This window comes from Cryptomeria japonica, chromosome 9, assembly GCF_030272615.1.
Source record: "Cryptomeria japonica chromosome 9, Sugi_1.0, whole genome shotgun sequence".
Lineage (NCBI taxonomy): Eukaryota > Viridiplantae > Streptophyta > Pinopsida > Cupressales > Cupressaceae > Cryptomeria > Cryptomeria japonica.
The window spans coordinates 417,983,108-418,005,859 of NC_081413.1; the positions used below are offsets into that span (position 1 = coordinate 417,983,108).

The following is a 22,752-nucleotide window of genomic DNA, read 5'->3' on the forward strand; positions in this document are numbered from 1 at the left end:
TTACCAAACTTTTATAAAAGTCCTTCCTAAGGTAGTAGTCGTGATACGGCTCAAACCCTTAATGTTCTCCACTATGTATGGTCTGATATACCTCGTTGGAATTTGGATCATGATCACAACCTTCCACAAACACTTCCCAAGGAAATAGCTCAAACAAACACAAAATGCTTTTAGTAGATAAATGAGGGGTCTTGAAAACATATGAGCCACCTATTCGTCACACCTCACTTATATTGACCACAAGAAGGAACTACTCAAGAAATCTCATCCATTTGTAATGTCTAGACTGCTGCAATTTTTTCTATGCTTGCAAGTAGTGCAAAGGCTTATGATCTATGTGTACTACGATCTCCTTTCCCACAAGGCAATGATTATACTTCTCCACTACACAAGAGCATACAATTTCTTACAATAGGTGTTGTAGTTCAACACTAGCCCTCTTAACATTTTTGAGTGATAACAAATAGGCCTATCTCCTTACAATAGCATTGTATCTGTAGCATAATCACTAGCATTTGTATCTCAAATGTTGCTTGGAAGTTTGGTAAAGCTAGATTAAGTGATGGCATCCTTTTCTGCCTACTTTTTTGTCTCTTCTTTTTTCACTCTTTTATTTTCACCCACTACACATGCCTCTTTCCACATAACACAAGATATTGTCATCTAAATTAGAGTCTCCTTTACTTTATTTTCCTTTGTTCATCACAACAATGTTGGCATTCTTCTTAATCGTATTTCTCCAAGACAATTTCAAATTTAGGTTAAGCATTTGAAATCGGGTGAAACCCCTAGCATTTCTCTTCCACGTCCCCCTCCTTTCCACAATGGGCGCAATGACAATTTGATATACTGTAATATCCCCCTTTTAGGATTTGCCAGCATTTAGTCCTGAGACAACAATTCCAACTTAAGATGAGAACTGTGATGTATTTATGAATATAATTTTATAAAATTGAATACACTTTATTATAATATTTAACTTCAAATTTTAAGAAAAATTTAGAGGATAGAACTTATCTTGATAACTCTCTCTGATTGGCCAATGACTTTATGTGGATAATCTTCTGCAATCCTCCAATGAGGAAGATTGATGGCTAATTAAGATTTGACTGTAGAAGCCTACAACAATGGTGGTGAAATGGAAGACAAACTCCAATTTGAATATGTCGTTGTGTATGATTATATCTTTATATGCCTGCTGCAATTCTTGGCATTGTATCTGAAACTTAACCTTGTGCATATGTGCTTCTATATTTTGCAATGGGATGGGACCTTACCCTCTTTTCACTTGGCTATCTATTGGCTCATGTGAGCATTGTAAAACGGAATTAAATAATAAGACAAACCCTCTATAATCCCCTCTTCTTTCCTTCCTCTCTACATGATGATTTATATCTCAATATACCCCCTTCAAGAAGGGTGTGAACTTTGTAAAAGACTCAGTCATCCTATAGCCACATCATAATTAACTCGATAACATTGTTGCTTTTTCCTTAACAAGGTTGTGCCTTACGATTCTCGATAATTGCTACCTATGATTAATTCTTTAATCACTGTTAACTTAATAGAAGTCGACCTTATGTTACTAAGTCGTTTAATAATGATCACTGCACCATGATAGATGGAGTTGCCATCATAACCACAGAGGAATCCCTTCCAGGAAGTCGAACACTAAGTTTTCTTTAATATATCGCCACACATATATTTTGCGACTTCAATCACTGCATACGATGTAATCCAATGTCATGTATCAGTGCCATGCTCGATGTAGACTTGAATTATGCGACTTTTTTCCAAAGTCCATAGTGCTCGAAGCAACAGATCAAATAAGATACCATAAACAAAGTAAAACCCCCTCTTTGGAAAGACTGGTGATCACCTTAATGTATGATGTGATGGGATATGTGGTGAGAGGTTGCATCTCAACTTCCAATCTTTACATCATGCTTCTTCTAATTAATTTGTTATTAGTTAGTTAATAATGCAAAACGGACTTCCCCTCCATAGATAGCGCTATTATAGGAGATAGTCTCTTGTTCCGAGGTCGACCTAGAATACTCTCTTGTTAGCGATCATAGAGAAGGATATTGCTTGTTCATTCGATCTGTATAGCCTCCTCATGGGCAGCAATTTGATCCATTTCTCCCTTATCGATACTGCAATGTTAATATCTCTTCACATATAGTCCGCTAGTAGTTTGAAGCTTGTGCTCATCCATAATAATGTTTCTCGCCTTGGATCAACCCGTGTGCTCTCATGCTAATTGTTGTTAACTTGTCAAATGTACATATTGTAATGAGTCGGCTTGTGCTGTTTTCCTTTAATAAAGTCGTTGCTTCTTTCTTTATACTATCACTGCTTTCTAATAATACAAATCATATTACTTCTTGACTATCTCGTCTTGAGAAAGTCGCTGCCAATCATGAAAACTGCTGCTCTCCAATATTCCTGAGTCCTAACTTGAATATATACAACCTAGATTTATGCCGATAAGACTATTGCTCCAAGAGTGGTCCAATACTAAATGTAGATACCCCTCAATGACCCTTATATCCTCTCTGTAAGATCTTTTGATGCACCTCTGCAATTTTGCCTCTCTGTGAGACTTTGCAAAATTGAGCTCTTTTGGATTGATAGGATGGGGAGATTACATATACCCTTTTCCATTCTCCTACATAGTCATAGTGGTAAGCTTCTTTGACTTTCCCTTGTCCTTCTCCATATAATATTTATCTCCTTGCTGCTGTCCCTTATCTTTGTTTTTGTTCTCAAACAAAGATGCTTTCTTCTTATCCAGCTCCACATAGTGGACCTGAGTGCATGCCTTATCCATACCTTAAGATTTAGCCATGAGAACTGATACTTTTAGGTGTACAAACAACCCACCTCTGTAATTCAGCAACGCACCTTTCTCCATGACATCTCTGCCCTGCTATACTGACATCTTTAGAACTCACTTGTATACTCTTGTACACTCTACCCTTGATGTTGTTGAGTGTGGTATCATTAGATAACATGGTTTCCAATCTTTCCATAACAAACAAGATAAATGCTTTTTCAAGAGTTTCTTCAATTTTTCCCATTTAAAAACGAGAGCTACTTTTCTACATTCAAGGGATAACACACATCTCTCTAAAATATCCCAAACTGGATTTTTGCTTCCCTTAAGTCTGAAATATATCTTTGACCAGCGAATGGAAGGATGTTTTGATGCTTTTTATTTTTATTTTTTATGTTTTGAGGGATTTTAGCAATTTGGAAGATTGAATACAATAAACAATGACTGAAATAAAATACTGAATTCTGATTTCTATAACAGAAAAACACCAATACCAAATTTGAATAATCTATTGCAATCAGAATAGTGCATAGCATGCCTGCAGTCCAACGCTAGCCAGGAAAGGTTCTTTTTATAGATAGAACTGGTTAATGCAGCAATACAGGAATCTCCCAATGGTGCCAATACCTCCAATGAGGTTTATTTGAATCTACTATAATTATCAAAAACAATTATGGGAAAAATAAATAGTTCTGCTACAGTTCTTTTCAGGCTTCCAGGCAAGATCACTGAATTTGACCCATTTTCCACACTGAAATGCTGATAATCATCACATATGCCATAATAAACCTGAAGGAAAGATTTATTTACTGTTTACTATGGCTGACAATGAATTTCTAACAAATTTCATACCTTATTTGCTGCTGGATAATTTATTTGGCACCCCAGGTGCCTCCAAAGTGTATACCTGCCCTAGGAAGCCACATGGAAGTTCGAAATGGATGTGACAGCCTTCAATGGCCTCTAAAATCTGATCAATCTGCTGTCATCGGTCTGATAATACTGTTGTAGATCTGATTCTGATGCACAAACAAGAATTCTAGACGAATTCTTTAGTTATGTGAGTTGGGGTTGCATCCAAACTCACTTGCCTCTAAGAAGTTTTCGTTCCTCAAAGTTGCAAAGCTACTAAATTGAGTTGCAGAGCTCAATCTCCAAAAGCTGATTGTAAAAAATGACTCCAAGATGCCCAAAATGGCCTCCAGCATGTTGCTTTATTGGCCTCAAACCCTAATTCGTTTTTTAGGGTTGCCTTGCATTTTTTTTTAATAATTTTTTTCTTTTCCTTATATTTCCCTCAACCCCCTTAGGCTCCCTTATTAAAAAAATTAAGTTGTTTTTAAAAAACAACTTAATATCATGGCACAAGGGGGCCCCAATTTGTTACTTTATTATATTAATATAAAGTAACATTGTTATTATTAATTTATTCCAACCAACTTAGGAAATATCAAAATATTTCTCGAATTATTCATAAAATCCAAATCTGGACTCAAAACTGAATTCCGACTGAAGCACTGTGATCATTGATGTTGCCTGAGTCCTGCAGGCCAACTGACAATTCCTCCTACAAAGAAGGGACTCCCCCTAAAAACATAGAAACCTCTCTCCAAACACCTATAACTACTCAAAGGGATCCTTCTCTACTCCCTGTTCCCTCGAGTGGTCATCCAATCAACTGCCAATTCTCCCTAAAAAATAGGAGACCTTCCTAAAATGTAGGAGTTATCATCTGAAGGTCCAAAACGGCTAACAAAGCCCCTACAAAGCTCCATGACCCTCAAAATGAGTCCCCTAACCATATCGTTGGCCTACGGGAACTCGAATGATAGGTCAACCCCTACTCATCTCCAGTCACCTAGAAAGGGGACATTACACTCTCATACCATGGGAGAGCATGGTCTACTAACTTGAGCTTGGCAAACAAAATATGCTCACAATAAATACAATGATGATGGCTAAAATAAACCTCCATCTAGGACACCCACTAATTCAACTTCTTGGAAATAATTTCTCTATCAAATAGTTTGTTGGCACCCCATTTGACTGTGTTTGTTTTTGCTTGAACTTGCAGCCTTCTTATGCATTTTGACCTTATTTTTCCTTGCCATAGATAACCAATTTGAGATGTTTCCTAATTGGTCTCCCTAGTCAAAGTTTGCATGTTTTGTTCTCCATCATCCCCCATGTGCCTATAATATGTTAAAAGTCGCAAAAGTTCAAAAGTTCCAAGTGTGGACATTTTATGTTCATGTTTCTAAGGACTATTCTTATGTCAGAGTTTTGCAATTCCCCTTTCTAGTATGCCTTTCCTTCCAAGTCCACCTTTTCCTTTGTCCCTATCGAGATATTGAACTTTCCCATATGAGAATACCTTTCATCTAATCCCTACCTTCACTACCCTTTCCTATTGAGGTTTCAAAGTTTTCCTTCCCGACATCTATTTCCTCCAACCTTCATTTCCCCTTGCCTTTGTCAAGGTTTCACACTTTTCTCCACCAACATGCTTTTCCTTTGAACCCTAACTCTTCAATTCTTACACTAAGTTACCTTTCAAAGCCAAAGTTTTGGCCATCCCTTACTCGGGTACCTTTTTCTTGGCCTCTACAATCCCCAATTTCTAACTTTTTCTTCTATATACTTTTTCAAAATTGGATTTATGCCAAAATACTTATGATGTGGTACTAGTATGAAGTATCCCTAAACCCTAACCCCCAGCACTCTTCACTATTGAGATTGTTGATTTGGAGTTAAACCTATTTGCATGCGTTAAGGGATGAATTCACAGTTGCTCCCAATGGTATTAGTTATGAGGTGTCCCCAACCCCCAAACCCCATAACTCTCGTGTTGTTGTTTGATCACCCTATTGGGAAGACAAGGTAAGAAAAATAAATGAAGCTCCAAAGATGTACATAGGCACAAGTTAAGAGAACATTCATGGCACTTTATAGTCAATGGAGGCCAAACATATAGAAACTCCATTAGCTCCCATTAAGGCCTCATGGAGAGAAACAGGTGTGTCTATTAATTTTTATGGATGGAAGGATGCAAAAAATAGGCCATAATTGATGTGACTGTAGCGCACCATAAGGGCCAATGTTTCTTAAAGTCGTTGTTAATGTTTATGAGGGACGGGGGAAGGATGTAGAATTTATTGCTAGAATTTTTCTATAACGAAGTGGGTCCTCAAAATGTCGTCCAATTTATAACAAACAATGCAAATAATTGCAAAGCGGCTAGTATGCTAGTTGAGACACGGTTCCCTTATATATTTTGGACAACTTGTGTTGTTCATTCACAAAACCTCATGGTCCAGAAGTTGGGTACGGAAATAAATAGGATCAAACAAGTCTATGTTGAGGCTGAAGAGATCCAAATGTTCACCACAAACCACATGTTGTAGGCTATTTATTATAAATGAAATTATAATTTAAATTTCCTACTTCGCTTTATTTAATGTTTTTTTGTACTGACCTAAGGTTGGCTCCTTCTTACAGTGGCACACAAACCTTTATAAGGTGTGCCTTTTTTGCAGGGAGCTCCATGCTTGGATGAATAAACTCAGCCTTGGTGCACGATTACAGCTCTAGACGACAACCCAGGGTGTAGCAGGTTGGGACATAGCCCCTGACCTTGTCTTGTTTATCTGAGCCTTCTGATTTTCACTGATTGTATCTAAACAGCATTAATGTTTTGAAGTAGAAGCAGACCACAGCCAAAGGAGGAAGACCTGACTGCAGAGGAGAACATGCCGACCCAGGACCAATATAGAAGGACCACAACCTAAAGGTTCAAAAGAGGCGTTTGCAGGCTTGCTGTGTCTTCGACATGCAAGCCCAGCTCTAGCGCATTGTATAGAGGAGACCGTAGCTTGAAAACAAGAGGACGCGATCTGGTATTTTCAGAAAGAATCAAACCTGAGACCAAGGAACCACCCAGACTCGGCAAGCTCATCATTCAAGAGGGAAACTAATAGTGCGACTATTGAGGGATTGCTTGCGACTGTAAGTGCAAAGGAATAAGAATATCGATAATCAGGCCCTGGAGTCATCAAGGTTACTGTATGTAGGAGCTACTCCCAACCCTCTGTTACTTATATAGTCTTTTCTGGATGGAATTAAAACTGGAATTATGTAACAAGTCTGATGGTGTTTTTTTCTGAAACACAAATGCTACCTTTGTAATTCTGAAGACTGATGGTACATCTCTATTTGATTAAGTTTGTGATTAAGTTGTGCATTTGTAATCTGAAATCTCTAATATCAGATGTTGGAAAGCTGTGTAATTGAATCTCCTGGAACAATTCTATTTTGGTAAAATATTTTAGCTGTCTGGATAAGAAATTCTGCTTTATTTTAAGTTGCCATTTTTCAATATATACAAACACATATGTATGTATATACACACACACACATATGTATGTATGTATGTGTGTGTGTGTATAGACACACACACACATGCTGGTTTAGAAGTCATAATTAATCTAAATGATCTTATACACACTTCAAGTAGGGCATAACTTAATTATCCAGCAACTAAGAATATCTGTCTGTACTGAAAATTCCAAAGCAGCAAATCGAATTTAAGATATGAACTCAAAAAGTACTTAAGTATAAACAAGTGATAAAATTCAGAGCTGACAAATGGGAACCAAAAAGCACCAGATGATGTTCAAATTAATTAATCTCCACTAATGCGTTGCATAATGTCTTTGAATATATCATATACAGGATATTTTTCTACCATTTTTATTTTCAACACATATCTCATATGGTTGCATTTAGACAGAGAGCACAAGGTTTGGAAAAGGCACATACCACAAACTGTACTCTGTATACATATAACTTAAAACAGAAAGATGACACTAGATTCCTGCTCACCAGCAAAGCAGTACAAATTTTTTGTTTGTAAGGAGTAATTCTATAATAAAACTTTTTTTTGTTTGCACGGAATGAATTTTCTTGATCACTGGAAGCCCTGTAGCTCCAATCCGAAAAGACTGGAAGATGCAAACCAACCATAAAACAGGAATCAGAGAAGTGCATTTTTTTGGAACATACCTTCCCTATCAACGACTCCAATGTCAAACAGTGGGACTTGAGGGGATTGTTATCAAGCCTCGAGATCCATCCAATTGAGATGGATTCTACAAAGACCATACATCCAGTGTCACAGAAAGGAAATTATATATAAAATTAGAACTTGCATGTGTTAACAAGGTAGGTTATCTTTAGCCAGCAATAGCAATTTTAAACATGTTTTCAACTATGTATAGTTTATAATATATAACTTGAACAAATTTCATTTAAACAATTTTAATAAGAACATTCATTACTCATGAATTCTAAACTATTTTTTATGACTTGAACAAATTTATATGTACGCAATTTAGGAAGAAGAATATGAAAATAATTTTAATAAGAACGTTCATTACTCATGAATCCTCCCAACACAAAATTGCTCACATGTATTATCATATGTATATTATGAAGCTGGGTACTGGCATTCACACTAAGCCCTTATCACTTGAAAAATATGTTGTCAAAGTTGATCCAGGTTCTTAATGTGTGGTTTCAAGGAGATAGCCCTATGATAACGCATTCCTAACATAAGATATTTTTATTCATGTAATATTCCTCATATACTCTGCAAGTGTAAATCCATGTGTCTCTGCACATATTTTTGTGAAAGGCTTTCCATATTTCCACAAAGCTACACGAAAATGTTTAAAATAACAAAGCAACGAGTAAACTTTCCAAGCATGGAAAACTTCCCACAAACTACAAGTTAATTGTAGCCTATATATCCAATCTAATTACCTAGCATAGGTTTTCCTGATTTCCATGTATGCGTCTCCTTAAATATTACAGCAGATTCATTGTTTCTCCTCACGGTGTGAAGCATGCTTGCTAAGAAAATTGTCACTTTGACAGAAGTACATTAAGAAAGAAAACGGCAATGATCATCTTTAACCCATGCCAAACCTAGAAGATTGCAGGGATGACAATTACAGACTAATCAGTAAACAGATCTATCTAATTAAGCAGGCCTCCAAGCTATATTGAACATTAAATCAAAATGAGTAAGAAAATGCCTAAGTGCCATTACACTTTCAAAAAGGATAGCAGATAACAAATATATGTCTTCTACTCATCATGAACAGCATATTATACACCAGGTATATTAGGACTTAGAAACCAAAATTGTGTACTCCAGTGGGCCAAGTCCCCAAGATTGATTGTTCAGCATTAAGATCATTTTATAGAAGATAAAGTATGTTCCAACATCCTGAAGATTGAACCTATGTTCCAAGGCATTTCAGGGACATGGGCAGGGAAACAGCAGGAGACACACTTTGGGGACAGCAATTTGAGGACCACTTTTTTCAGGATGGCAGGGGTATGTGATATATGAATTTTTCAAAATACACACACCCACACACAGATGTGTCAATAACTAACAACAACAATATCAATATGTAAATAAATCATGACAGCAATAGTATAACAGCAGTATAAACTTCACCAAAATAATATAACAGTAGTATAAAGAGCAATAAAATTAATCATGAGATTCATAACATCAATATTAAAACATTTTGTTGTTCAAATTTTAAAATTAATGTTAGAGTAACTCCAAGTGTCAAACTTCAAAATACAACAATCTATAAGACTAGGCCTCATTCAGGCTGTCATTGTCACTCTCTATCCAAACTAGATCATCCAATAGAAGCCCAACCATTCCTGGTTGCATTTCCTCCTCGTCAATCTGCCTAACATCTTCAAGATCGACATCCCAACGTGTTGTTGGAGTCTATTGGTACTCAAGAGTTTGTCGATCCTAAAGTCTTAGGGCACTATTTGCAACTAGTTTTTCTGCTAATTTCACGTTTTGAGGTAAGTTTGTTTCTCTTCATGGAGTGGATGAAGCCATATGTGGACCAATTCCTCTCTGCAACAAAGGAACTAGCAATCTATGAGAGTAAACAAATAGCAAGTTGTTTCAACTCAGGTGTGTCCTTCCCATGAAATTTCTACAATCCAATGGATTTTTTTGTGCAATAGTGGACCTATCAAAAGTCTCATAAATCTCTCCAAGACTAGGAGAGTCTATATCTGCATACTTAATTACCCGCACAACAGGTGATATGATAGAGCATATATATCTACAAGCAGCATTTAAATTTTTTAAATTCAAAATTATGATATTAATACTAATTATAAAGAAAATTAAAATTTTAAAATAAAAAGTAAAAAAAAAAGAAGTACAAACTCAAGCAATTTTAATTACCTGATATTGGACCACCAAGTGTCATTAAGCACTTTCTCTCACAACCTTCCCTTCTTCTATCTTTGATTGAGCCCACTTTTTCCACTCTCCACAAACCACAATGGATTGTATAGCATCTTGCACCTCCAACATCCTCTCTAGCAAAATAAAATACCTAGCATATCTATTCTCAACTCGTTTGAAAAATTATTTCTTTGAATAAGACCGGAATAGTGCGAGTGAAGTATGATGGTTACCGTTATCACAAAAGCTTGCACCCTTGCTGAGCTATCAACTCAGCAACCTTGTGAAACATGGAAACAACCCCAAAGTGTGGGACCTTGCGCAAGGGGGTTGAATCTCCGAAGAAGGTCGGCTTCCTTCTCAATCCAGGTGCAGGTGTTGAACCAACTCAACACTTCAAAACTTACTTCTAAGCCTATCCTAACAACTTGCAGAGGACAAGGGAAGAGAGAAATGCTTAAAATAAAAGGAGGTGATGCACCAAGAAGAGATTGTTTCTTTCCCTACCTGAAATGACACAAAGAATCAACTGAAATACCCAGGAGATGCACAAACTTCAGTTGTATGAGTGACCCAAATGCATGTATGGAGGTTAGAATTCGTTGAATGTCAAGAGGGGAGAAGGTTTCCCACAAGTCACACTCATAAATAAATTAACACAGCATATATGAGAGAAGAGCCACAAAACATACACCTATGATGAAGGTAAGAAAACATACACAGCATACATAAGTTGAAGAAAGACAAGAATAGCAATTTCAATTCATTCGAAGGCGAATGGCCAAACTTACAGTTGCAAAATGTAGAAAAATACAAGAGAAGTGAAAGAACATGGAATAGCTCAAGCCAGCAGGGAGAGAACCCTTTACAATGAGGCTTAACAGCCTTTATATAGAAAATTGGTTACAAGAGTGATCCTGACCCCTGTGTGTTTAGGGAAATGTCAGTCTGGGAGTGCAGGGAAGTGCATGCACCTGACTTCTGTGCATGCAAGCAACCTAGCCATACCCTGAAAGTGCAACCCTGAGAAGGGTGGATTGACTGACATTCCAAAGTCAAAGCATGCAAACATGACATAAGTTACCACAACAAGCATGGCCCTGTACCTCTCTTGATGGAAATCCTGCCAAAATCATTAAATGCCCCCCTGTGGCTCCACAAAAGAAGGTGCACAAGTCACATAATTCGTCGGAGTATTTAAAGCTTTGAGTGTTGATCACGCCATCTGGAAGTGTTGCAAGCAAAAAGGAAGTCCGAGGACTTCGGAAACTCAGGTTCCCGAAGTGGGAAGGAACTTCGGAACCTTGGGGTTCCAGAGTTCCAGAGAAGAGGAAAGAGATGCTAGGAAAGGAACCTCAGAACCTCGGGGTCCCAGAGTTCCGGAGAACAAAGAAGGGCAGCAAGGAAGGGACTTCGGAACTTCGGAGTTCCAGAGTTCCGAGGAACAGAGAAGGGACTTTGGAACCTCGGGGTTCTGGAGTTCCGGGGAACAGGGAAGGAGGCAAGGAAAACGCGAGACTTAGCAAAGGAACTTTGGAACCTCTGGGTTTCAGAGTTTCGAGAAAAGAAAAAGGGCAAGGGGAAGGGAGGAACTTCGAAACCTCGGGGTTCTGGAGTTCCAGAGAAAAGAAAGGGAAGACTAAGGAAGGAACTTCGGAACCTCAGGGTTCCGGAGTTTTGGAGAAAAAGAAAAGGGAAGGCAAAGGAAGGGAAAAGGCAGCAAAGGGAAGAAACTTCCTCTAGACAAGAGAACACTTCACACTTCATGATTCCATTATTTTCTCTTTGATCAACTGGGGCAGCACTGGTCCATGGATCGTATCTCTGATTGGTTCTCATTAATGGACCAAGGGTGTCATAAAATGACAACAGTTACATATAAACATTTGTATCTCTCTAGCTTCAAGCACTACTACCTTCACCCAATCTATTATGCCAATGTATTTCAAAGCATGTAGATGTCATGGAATCCAAAAATATGTTTGTAAGCACTCTCAACCATCAAGCCAGCTAACTTACAAACACGACTGAATCTGTCACAACCAGCACAACATTAGAAGACCCAACCTCCTCTATGGCCTCCTTCAAAATGAACAGTGGTAATCAGCATCCTTACGTTTCCTAGAACAATCATCATCTCTAAAAAAGTATGAACCAGGAGGGCATGTAACAACAATATTAATGAGTGGCCGATGTCGAATATCAGTCCACCCATCCATGACAATGAAACAGCCAGTCCTAATCCATGTTTTTCTCATCTCCTCCATCAACATTTTCAACTTGAATATTGTTTGCCAAGGAGGGAGGTATGCAATCTATGTTCTCCAAGGGAGTATAAGAGGGCCCAAATGTTGTTGCATCTCTCAACATAGCTTTGAAATAAGGTGACCTTGCCAAATGCAATGGAATAGCATGGTAATAAAAAAAGTTGGTCATTGAATCATCAGCTTGCTCATGTTTTATCATATTTGTTAAGCCTACCACTGTATTTTTTTCACCTACAGCAAAATTTGCCTTTCTCTTCCCTCTACCACAACTTTCTCCAACTGATAAATTAGAATAGTCATGCTGATTGATAGATACCCGTTTCTTATTGAGTAGCACCAATAATTTTGTTCTCACTCACTCGAACCAACTTTGCCATTTCAACCTGTTGTTCCAACGTTATATCTTCACAAACTCTAACCCCATGTCCACACTCACCCAATAGAAGGGTTCGAACTCTAGTAAAGCTCCCACAATAATCAGTTTTGCAAATATGGCCAATGTTTGCTGCCCCTGTATTTTTACCCTTGTTGACAGTTAAATTGATGAGAAATTAAAGCAATGGTTTTTTGGGGTTGAAAGGGCCTTGTGTATGGATTTTCAGATTGAGAAGAAGAGTCTATTGATATTCTGTATACTTGAACTTCATTTTCTTCCCTGCCCTCATTCATATTGTCATCACTAACACTGCTGTTGGTGCTCGTTTTGTGGTGTTTTTTTGTGATAGCAAACTGAAATTCTGAAACCAAAATATTTTTTATATGTTTAAAAGAAAAACTACTACAACTTACAAACTTTCTAGTAACCTAAAAAAATTTTAAAACTAAAAAAGAATGGCATACCTTGACAGTTAAAACTATTGTGGCTTCAAATTTGTTATTGTTATTTTGATTCAGGCTTAAAGCTTTTGCAAAATGTGGCAAAAAATATTGGGGAGGCGTACAATATCACCTCTCAAACCCCCTTTCTTGTCCCTACAACATCCAACTTGAATGGTCCAATGGCTAGTCAACAAAAAGATGGAGTGCTTTTTGTTTTGGCAAAACTTTAGGGTGTATAAGGGGCATGGGAGAAATTGTTTTTTATTTCAAGCCTCTGACTACCTATGGACATCGCAGAGCATGTTTGGCCATCCCCACGATAGTCGAGGGATGTGTTGTGACGTTTTCACACATCGCCCCATTGCAAATGGGGACCCATGTTTTTTGCTTTTTTGGGTTTGTTTTTTGGTCTTTTAGGGTTTTGTTAGTTAGCCTTTGCATTTTGAATGTCGCCCAAGGGATCAATAGGATAGCAAGTCCGGCTTGAGTGATGTCTTGATCCTGAAATGTGGTTAAGTCTAGAATGTCTTGAAATTTGGCTAAGTCTGAAGTCCTGACCTTGAAATTTGGCTAAGTCTGGAATGTCCTGATCCTGAAATTTGACTAAGTCTGGAAACTGAAAAAACCTCCAAAAACTAGATTTTGCAATATAACTCCTGGAGGTCTGAAACCACTCTCAAACATCCTGAAAGTATATATGGAATATAACTTAAAGTATAAGAAAGAAGAAACATAGAAGGAAATGTTATATTCCATTAAAATTGGCCTGATAGAGAGTTCGAAAAGTCAAATTTCGCTCCTGTCCTTCACTAAGGATCCAGAGCGAATTTCGCTCCTGTCCCTCCCAGGAGGACCAAGGCGAAGCGCTCCTGTCCCTCACCAAGGGACCAGAGCGAAAATACTTATTTGAGCCATTCCTGACCGTGTTTGGACGAATTGAGACATCAAAGGCATGGTGAAGGACGAAATGAGCATGATAGAGCATCCAGACTTGATCAAAAACAATGAAATGATGAAGTTTTTACCTAGAGGGTCAAATTCGCTCCTGTCCCTCACTGAAGGACCAGAGCGAAATTCTTCATAAGGTGCGATCTGGGCAAAGATCGAGCAAGTTTTATGTTTGAAGGTAAGAAAGGAGATGAATTGAACCCATTGAAGACAAATTGAAGATTATCAAACGTCAACAAGGGACCCAAATGCCCAAGTTCGCTCCTGTCCCTCAGGCAGGGACCAGAGCGATTTTTGTCTTAGACAAATTTCTTGCCAAGTTACAATGAATTCCAAGGCATGGATGAATGAAAGGGGACATTACGAGACCGTTGAAGATAAATTTGGAAGCTGGTGAAGTGTGATGGAGACTACAAGTACAAATTCGCTCCTATCCCTCTCCAAGGGACCAGGGCGATATCTTAGTTATGTTGCCTTTTCCTCCAAATTCAAGACACTTCAAGGCAAAGTACAAGGTGGCAAAGATGTTTTAAGGTGTCTCAATCAAGCACAAAGTTACGAAGATCACCAAAGTGAAAGATTTGCATCAAGACACCTAATTCGCTCCTGTCCCTTAGGAAGGGACCAGAGCGATATTTCCATAAAGGCATAGATTTCAAAAGTTTCAAGCGTCCAAGGTGTTCAAAAGGACTTCATTCTACACGATGAAAGTGATGGCAAATTGGTCGAAGCAAGGACAAACTCAAAACCTTGAAATTCGCTCCTGTCCCTCAGGAAGGGACCAGAGCGATATCTATTATATTTGCCAATTCATGTAAAATTCATGCCAAGTCAAGGTTTTGCAAGGTGGTAAAAGGTCAAGGACGTCCTTTGGAAGGCAATGAACGAAGAACGAAGATCAAAAGTTTGCAAATTTGAGCCAGGACACTAGGATCGCTCCTGTCCCTCAGGAAGGGACCAGGGCGATATTTGCCAAAGCACTCATTTTCCTTCGGAGATCATGACAAAACAAACTTGCAAAGGGTTCAAAGCGTTGTTTGAAAGGTAATAAAGGAGAAGTTGATATCAAGGACGGAGAATTTCAAGTAAAAATTGATGGATCGCTCCTGTCCCTCTCCAAGGGACCAGGGCGATGAGGTACGTATCTTTCCATCTTCAAAATATTTTGGCGCTCAAACACATTTTTGAATTTATTTAAATGCTAGAAAATTCGATAAGATTGAAAATTTAATTAAAAATAGCATTTAAATATTGCATTTAAATATTAATTAATTTTTGCCTTGTAAAAAAAATCGAAGTTTATTAATTAAAAACGATGGCAAATTAATTGATTATTATAGAGCGCTTGGTATTTTATTGTTTTATGAAGGTCGGCCTTTCTTATTTATTAAAAAATCGTTTATAATTTATTTTTACAAAAGTCGGCCTAAATAATGATGAGAGGTAAGCACTTATAAAGGAGCGTGGTGAAGATCATTATTTTCACATTGTTATTTTATCATCTCAAGTGCGATTTAAGGAAGACAAAGAGGTGCGAATTATATTCAAAAGGGGTGCGCACTTGAAAATTCTATTGGTGCGAACTTGTCAAAGGCTTGAAGATCACGTCAAAAACTTGAAAGGTGGCGAAATTGCTATTTTGAAGGGAGATCACGTTGAAGACCATCTTATTTCAAATTTTGCCTAGGCGAATTCCTTTTTTTTTTAGAGTTAAGCTCTCAAGTAAGGTATGGCAAGATCTCTTGTTTTAATTTCGAATTTTGATCATCATTGCCTTAATTTTGAATTTTGAAAATTTGTTTTCCTTTAGCTCAGTCGTTTTTAGGAAATGATTAATAAAGGACTTATCATTAAGTTTCCTAAAATTTGCTCTCTAATTTATGTTATGTATTGCAAAATCATGTTACTAATTTTGAAATGTTGTGTAGGCATCAAATGGAGATCTCTTCAAGGAAAATCAAGCCGGATCAAGGACGGTCTTCGCCAGGACATGGGCGACCTCTTTCAATCCAGCGTTCCAAGGTGAGGTACATCATCATCCTACACATCAAGGACACAAGGAGTTAGGACAAGAGTTAATTAAAGATAGCCTCTCAACGACATCAAATTGAATATCTAGCAAGCTACAAGTGTCAGATGAGGTGGCATCCTAGTCATCACTCCTCCAGTCAGTGTGGTCCACCTCAGCATGTCCAGATTCAATGTACTTAACTCATTCAAGGTGGCACAAACTCCGATGTACCTACCCCGGCTATCCATTGGTCGATTTTTCTAGAGGGGACATGTGTCCAAGCAATACAATTTTATCATTGGTCAAGCATTAAATGTTATGTAATGGTTGTAACAAACCCTAATTAGGGTTTTCATTGTTGAATCTTGGCCATTGATCTTGAATTGATCTAAGCCATCAAATTGTATTGTGGGCACTATATAAGCCCAGGCATTTCATTTGTAAAGGCTAATTAGAAATAATTAGAGAGAGAGTTAGAATATAGTTGATAGAATAGTAATTAGAGTAGAATAGGAAGACAAGGCAAGAAATTGTTGCCATTGATTGTAAACAAACTCCATTTTCATTGAAGTAATGGTGAAGTGTGTCGTTTCTTGCAATTTGCATGGTTTCTTGTTGAGTCTTCAATCTTAGATGGTAGATGATTAGATGAATGGAGGAAATGTGATTGATTGATGGTGGAATTCGTATATCCATACTACTAGCAGTTTGTTGATTGCAGACTTGCCTTGCGTAGTCAACTGGAATCATTCAGCCTAAGCTCAATTTCAATTTGTCACTTCTTCATTGATATGCATCAACTTGATGGTGTCTATGCCTGTGGTGATGATTTGAACATCATAAAGCTTCCCTTAGAAGATCGCACTAGCCTTGTGTAGATGTTCCATTGATGTCGAAACAAGACCTAGTTAGAGTTTCATCAAAAATCAAATCATTGCTCCTACATTCTTAGTATTAGGATTAGATCTTCTCTTCACCCTCATCCTTTTTCCCATTTTTTCAAGTCTAAGCCAGTAAGGGCCTGTGTTCTAGCAAAGTAGATCGGAAATTCAATCACCAAATGTAAGTCCCCTTGTGATTCCAGCAAATCACATCACACCACGGCGAGCTTATCCACATGTAGAGACCCTACTAAAAGGAACCTTGGAGTCATCCTAACTGATCCTTTATGCGAATCTTCAGCAGTTAGAGACTTTTTCTCAAGAGAGGATAAGATACCCTTAGGTATTTTATTCTGTGTTAGGCTGTGTACAAAATACACATCAACAGGATGTCATTAAATTAACAGTTTTTTTAATTTCCAACCGTTGGCTGCCTATGGATGCTGGAGGGGATGCTTGTTTGTCCAAAGCACGACCAGGTGTCACCTTCAATTTTCCTATCATTTTAAAAAATGGGGATGCATTTCCTAATGTCCCTCAATCATCCCAGAGATGGCCAAGCCTCCCCTTTCCTTTTCTTGCCATTTTCAAAAAAAAGGAAACATTTCTTGATGTTTCAAGAATTTTTGAAATACGGGTGATTGCAGGGTGACATCCCCTAATATCTCGTTGTCCTCGATACGACTCAAGGGACAAGGCCAAGGGTTTCAAGGGTGGGAATAAATCCCCATGTAACACAACATTGAACAAATTGGAGTTGTTATAATGGTAGAAAAAATACAATATGAATTTCAAAAGGAGTTAATGCAAAGCTCTAAATCCAAAAAAAGTGCTCAGCCTAGTGTCGAGATATAAATCACACATATTTTTCCTCAATCATCTCCCTATCTTAAAAAGCAATGATCCCCACTGCGTGAATAGCCAATAGTGTAAATAGGACTTGGCGTTTTCAAAAATCATACCCTCTAAATTTTATCTACATGTTGCACCTCCTTGACAACTCAAAACAACTAATGAGTGTCATGACAGGCACTAGTAGAGGTCAATGTAAATGAGTTCATTTCTTCTCCGCTTGACTCAAGTGTTTAGGGTTTGTTGTGTTATAAACACACACACCTGTTGTGACCTTTTCACACATCGCCCCATCAAGATGGAGACCCCCTCTTTTTTCATTGGTTTTGCTTTCTCTTAGCTAGGTTTTTCTCTGCTTGCTAGGTGTATTGAGTGAGTTAGTGGTCGCCTGGGCTGGGTAGATTAAGGTTTCCTTCGGAGATCTCATCCTAGGTTTCTTTCAGAGCTAAATTTAACCTGGGCTTCGGGAAGTCATATGTTGTTTGCCTTGAACCTGTTGTGACCATTTCACACATCGCCCCATTGCAAATGGGGACCCCTGCTTTTTGCTTTCTAGGGTTTGTTTTCTAGGTCTTTTAGGGTTTTGTCTGTTAGCCTTTGCATTTTGAGTGTCGCCAAGGGGATCACCTGGATAGCAGGTTCTGCTTGAGTTAGGTCAAGTTGGTGAGTGATGAAGTCTGGAATGTCCTGAAATTTGGCTAAGTCTGGAATGTCCTGATCCTGAAATTTGGCTAAGTCTGGAATGTCCTGACCCTGAAATTTGGCTAAGTCTAGAATGTCCTGATCCTGAATTTGACTAAGTCTGGAAACTAAAAATCCTCCAAAAACTAGATTTTGCAATATAGCTCCTGGAGGTCTGAAACCACTCTCAAACATCCTAAAAGTATATATGGAATATAACTTAAAGTATAAGCTTCTTTCTTATACTTAAATGTTATATTCCATAAAATTATCTTGACGGAGAGTTCAAAAAGTCAAATTTCGCTCCTGACCCTTCCTGAGGGTCCAAAGCGAATTTCGCTCCTGACCCTCTCAGGAGGTCCAAAGCGAATCTCGCCCCTAACCCTTGGAGAGGGTCTAGGGCGAAAATCAATCTAGGACTCGTTTCTTGCCTTATTTGACCAAATTTTGACTTGCAAGGCATTTTGAAGGGAAAGTTGGAAATGTTTGAAAACCTTGAAAAAATGATGGATTTTGGCCAAGATTAGGACTTTCGCCCCTGACCCTTGCTGAGGGTCCAGAGCGAAATTCATTATAAACTTCATTTGCCACCTTGTTTGAGCTTGAAACCTTGTTCTTGGCCTTGAAAACGATCTTACCTTGCCCTATGACGTGATTTGAAACTTGAAGATTGAGCAGTTTAGCCTAGATTGTGAATTTCGATCCTGACCCTTGCTGAGGGTCCAGAGCGAAAATCCTATTTGAGCCTATTTGTCACTAATTTTGGCTAAATTTTTATGTGCAGGGTCTCCTGGAAGGAAGGTTGAACATCATTCAAACGTTTGGACGCTTGAAAAATGGTGAATTTTGGGCAACAAAGGTAAATTCGCTCCTGACCCTTGCTGAGGGCCCAGGGCGAAATTTTGAATAGCTCTCATCTTGCATGGAAAAAAGTCAAGTTTTGGACATAGATGAAACAAGGACATCTCCCTTTACCCACCTAAGAAAGTGTCAATTTGAAAAAGTGAAGGATTTTGTTGAAAACACAAAATTCGCTCCTGACCCTTGCTAAGGGTCCAGAGCGAAAATTTTATGGGGGATGTTTTTGCTTAGTATTGAAATGTCAAAGGGGTTTCAAGGCAAAAAAGTGAAACATTTTGGTCTAAATGGCAAAAATTGCTCCTAACCCTCTCTGAAGGCCCAGGGCAAAATTCTCAAAAACACCTTTTTTTTGCAAAGTCAAAATGATGTTCTATGATTGGAATGGATGTGAAAAGGCATGTTTTACCCTTTGAAGATAATTTGGATGGCGAACAAGAAGCAAACAAGCTAGATAAGCAAAATTCGCTCCTGACCCTTGCTGAGGGTCCAGGGCGAAAATCATAAAACCAACATGTTCCTTTCCAGTTTGTGCTAAGACAAGGTTATACCAAGGTAGAAATGGCCTTCGAAAACATGATGAATGAAGATTTGCTTCCAAAACTTGATGATTCTAAGCCAGGGAGGAAAATCGCTCCTGACCCTTGCTGAGGGCCCAGGGCGAAATTTTGAAAAACTCTTATTTTACCTTGCAAAAACAAGGCAAATTTGGATGGGATGGATAAGGAATAACATTGCCTACTGATGAGTGAAAGTTTCAACAAAGAATGATGATGGATTGAGTCTAGATTTGGAAAATCGTTCCTGACCCTTGCTGAGGGTCCAGGGCGAAAAAATCCTAAATGCAATTTTCTTCCAAAGTTCGAGTGAAATCAAGCCCAAACTCCAGTAAAAGATGCCATTTAAGATGCCTAGATGAAGTTTTGGACGTGTAAAAATAAGGTATTCAAGGCTTAATTTTAAAAATCGCTCCTGACCCTTGCTAAGGGTCCAGGGCGAAGTTATGTATATTCTTCATTAATACCTTAGTCAAGCGTTAATACTCCTCAAAATTGCTAACTTCGAAGCATTTGGAAACATTAAATCAAATTCGCATTAAATTAGAAGCATTTTTAAAATTAATTTTTGATCTTAAAATAATCAAAACGAGCATCTTGGAGGCATTTAAAATTAATTTAAAAAATTAAAAAATACAAATTGAGCGCTCAAACACATTTATTGGCTTTTGCAAGCAAGTCGGCCTCCTTTTTAATGGATTATTATCTTATTTTATTATTAAAAAAAACTAGGTCGGCCTCATGGAAGGAAGGTGAGCGCTCTATATAATAGGGGGGCATTGTTTCAAGTTCAAATCATTTATTCATCCCTTCTTAAGTGCGAAATTGAGGAGCAATTTGAGGAGCGAAATCTAGAGGATTGAAGGTGAAATTTTGCTAAGTGTGGAGACTAAGGAGGGTGGAATTTATTCTTTTGAAGCTAGAGAAGGCGCAATTCATCCAAGAGAGGGCTATGATTTGAACCTTGCCTAGCGAAATCCATTTTTCTTGCATCATTTTTATGTTCTTAGAGTTTAGTACTCAAGAGGAGGTATGGCGAAATTATCCTAATATCCTTGTTTGAGACTTGATTTTTGGGCACCTTTTTTAGAAAAGTCTAAGTGTTGGTTAGTTAATTAGGAAATGATAACTCTAGATTTATCATTAAGTTTCCTAATTAATATCTTGAATCTCCCCTTTGGAGAAGTCTTAATTTCTACACTTTAAGATATAATGCTCAAAGACTAATTTTGGAATTTTTGTGTAGGCATCAAAATGGCGGCCCGGAGTTGGAAGATCTATTACTTGGCAGACTCTCATCAAAGAAAATCAAGTCAGGATAAGGACGACCTCCTCCTGTCTAGCATCGACAAGGACGGCCTTCTTCGGTCAAGCATCATCAAGAATAAGCTCCTCCAATCCGGCATTCCAAGGCGAGGTACATCATCATCCTGCACATCAAAGACAAAAGAAGTCAAAGCAAGGGTTCGTTGAAGAAGCAGATGGTTTCAGATGAATTAATTAAAGCTAGCTTCTCAGCATCATCGAATTGGATATCTACCAAGTTGCAAGTGTTAGACGAGGTGGCATCCTAGTCATCGATCCTCCAGTCGGATTGGTCCACCTCAGCGTGTCCAGATTCAATGTACCTAACTCGTGGGAGATGGCACAAACTTCGATGTACCTACCCTAGCTATCTATTGGTCGAATTTTCCAGAGAAGACATGTGTCCAATTAATACAATTATTTCATTGGTCAAAATTGAGTTTCTTGTAACAAACCCTAATTAGGGTTTTCATTGTAGAATCTTGGCCATTGATCTCAAATTGATCTTAGCCATTGAATTGTATTAAGGGCACTATATAAGCCCCGGCTCTTCATTTGTAAAGGCTAATATAGGGAGTCAATAGAAAATAGTTAGTCAATAGTTAGCTAATAGTGGATAGTCAGTTGATAGAATAGCAATTAGAGTAGAATAGAACGAGAAGGCAAAGATTGTTGCCAAGATGTTGTTGTAAAAGACTTGTAAAACTTCATTGAAGAAATGGTGAAATTTATGGGTCGATTCAACAATTTGCATGGTCTCTATACTTCTCATATTTGATTTCATGTTATTAGATGAGTGGAAGAAATGTGTTTGATTGATGGTGAAATTCGTATATCCATACTACTAGCAGTTTGTTGATTGCGGACTTGCCTTGTGTAGTCAACTGGAATCATTCAACTTAATCTTAACTTCAATTGTCGCTTCTTCATTGATATGCATCAGCTTGATGGTGTCTATGCCTGTAGTGATGATCTGAACATCATAAAGCTTTCCACCGAAGATCACACTAACCTTGTGGAGATGGTCCTGGGATGTCAAAACAAGACTTAGTTAGAATTTCATCAAAAGATCATTCATTGCTCCTACATTCCTAGTGTTAGAATTAGATCCTTTCCTCGACCTCGTCCTTTTTCCTTTTTTTTCAAATCTAAGCCAGTAAAATCTTGTGATTCCAGCAAATCAGACGTTTAGGTCGTCAAGTGTAAGTCCTCCTGTGATCCCAGCAAATCACATCATACCACAGAGAGCTTATCCACACGTAGAGATCCTACAAAAAAGAACCTTGAAGTCATCCCGATTGATCCTTTTCGTGACATCTTCAGCATTCGGAGACTTTATTCAAGAGAGGATAAGGTACCTTTAGGTATTTTATTCTGTGTTTGGTCGTGTACAAAATACACCTCAATCTTAGAGAAAATCATGCCAAGACTAGGATTTCG

The 22,752-nt window shown here is 38.1% G+C and overlaps 1 pseudogene; it reads right to left on the bottom strand.

Moving 5' to 3' along the window:
• Nucleotides 1–22,752, bottom strand: part of LOC131074178 (uncharacterized) — a 145,204-nt pseudogene that overhangs the window by 70,188 nt on the left and 52,264 nt on the right.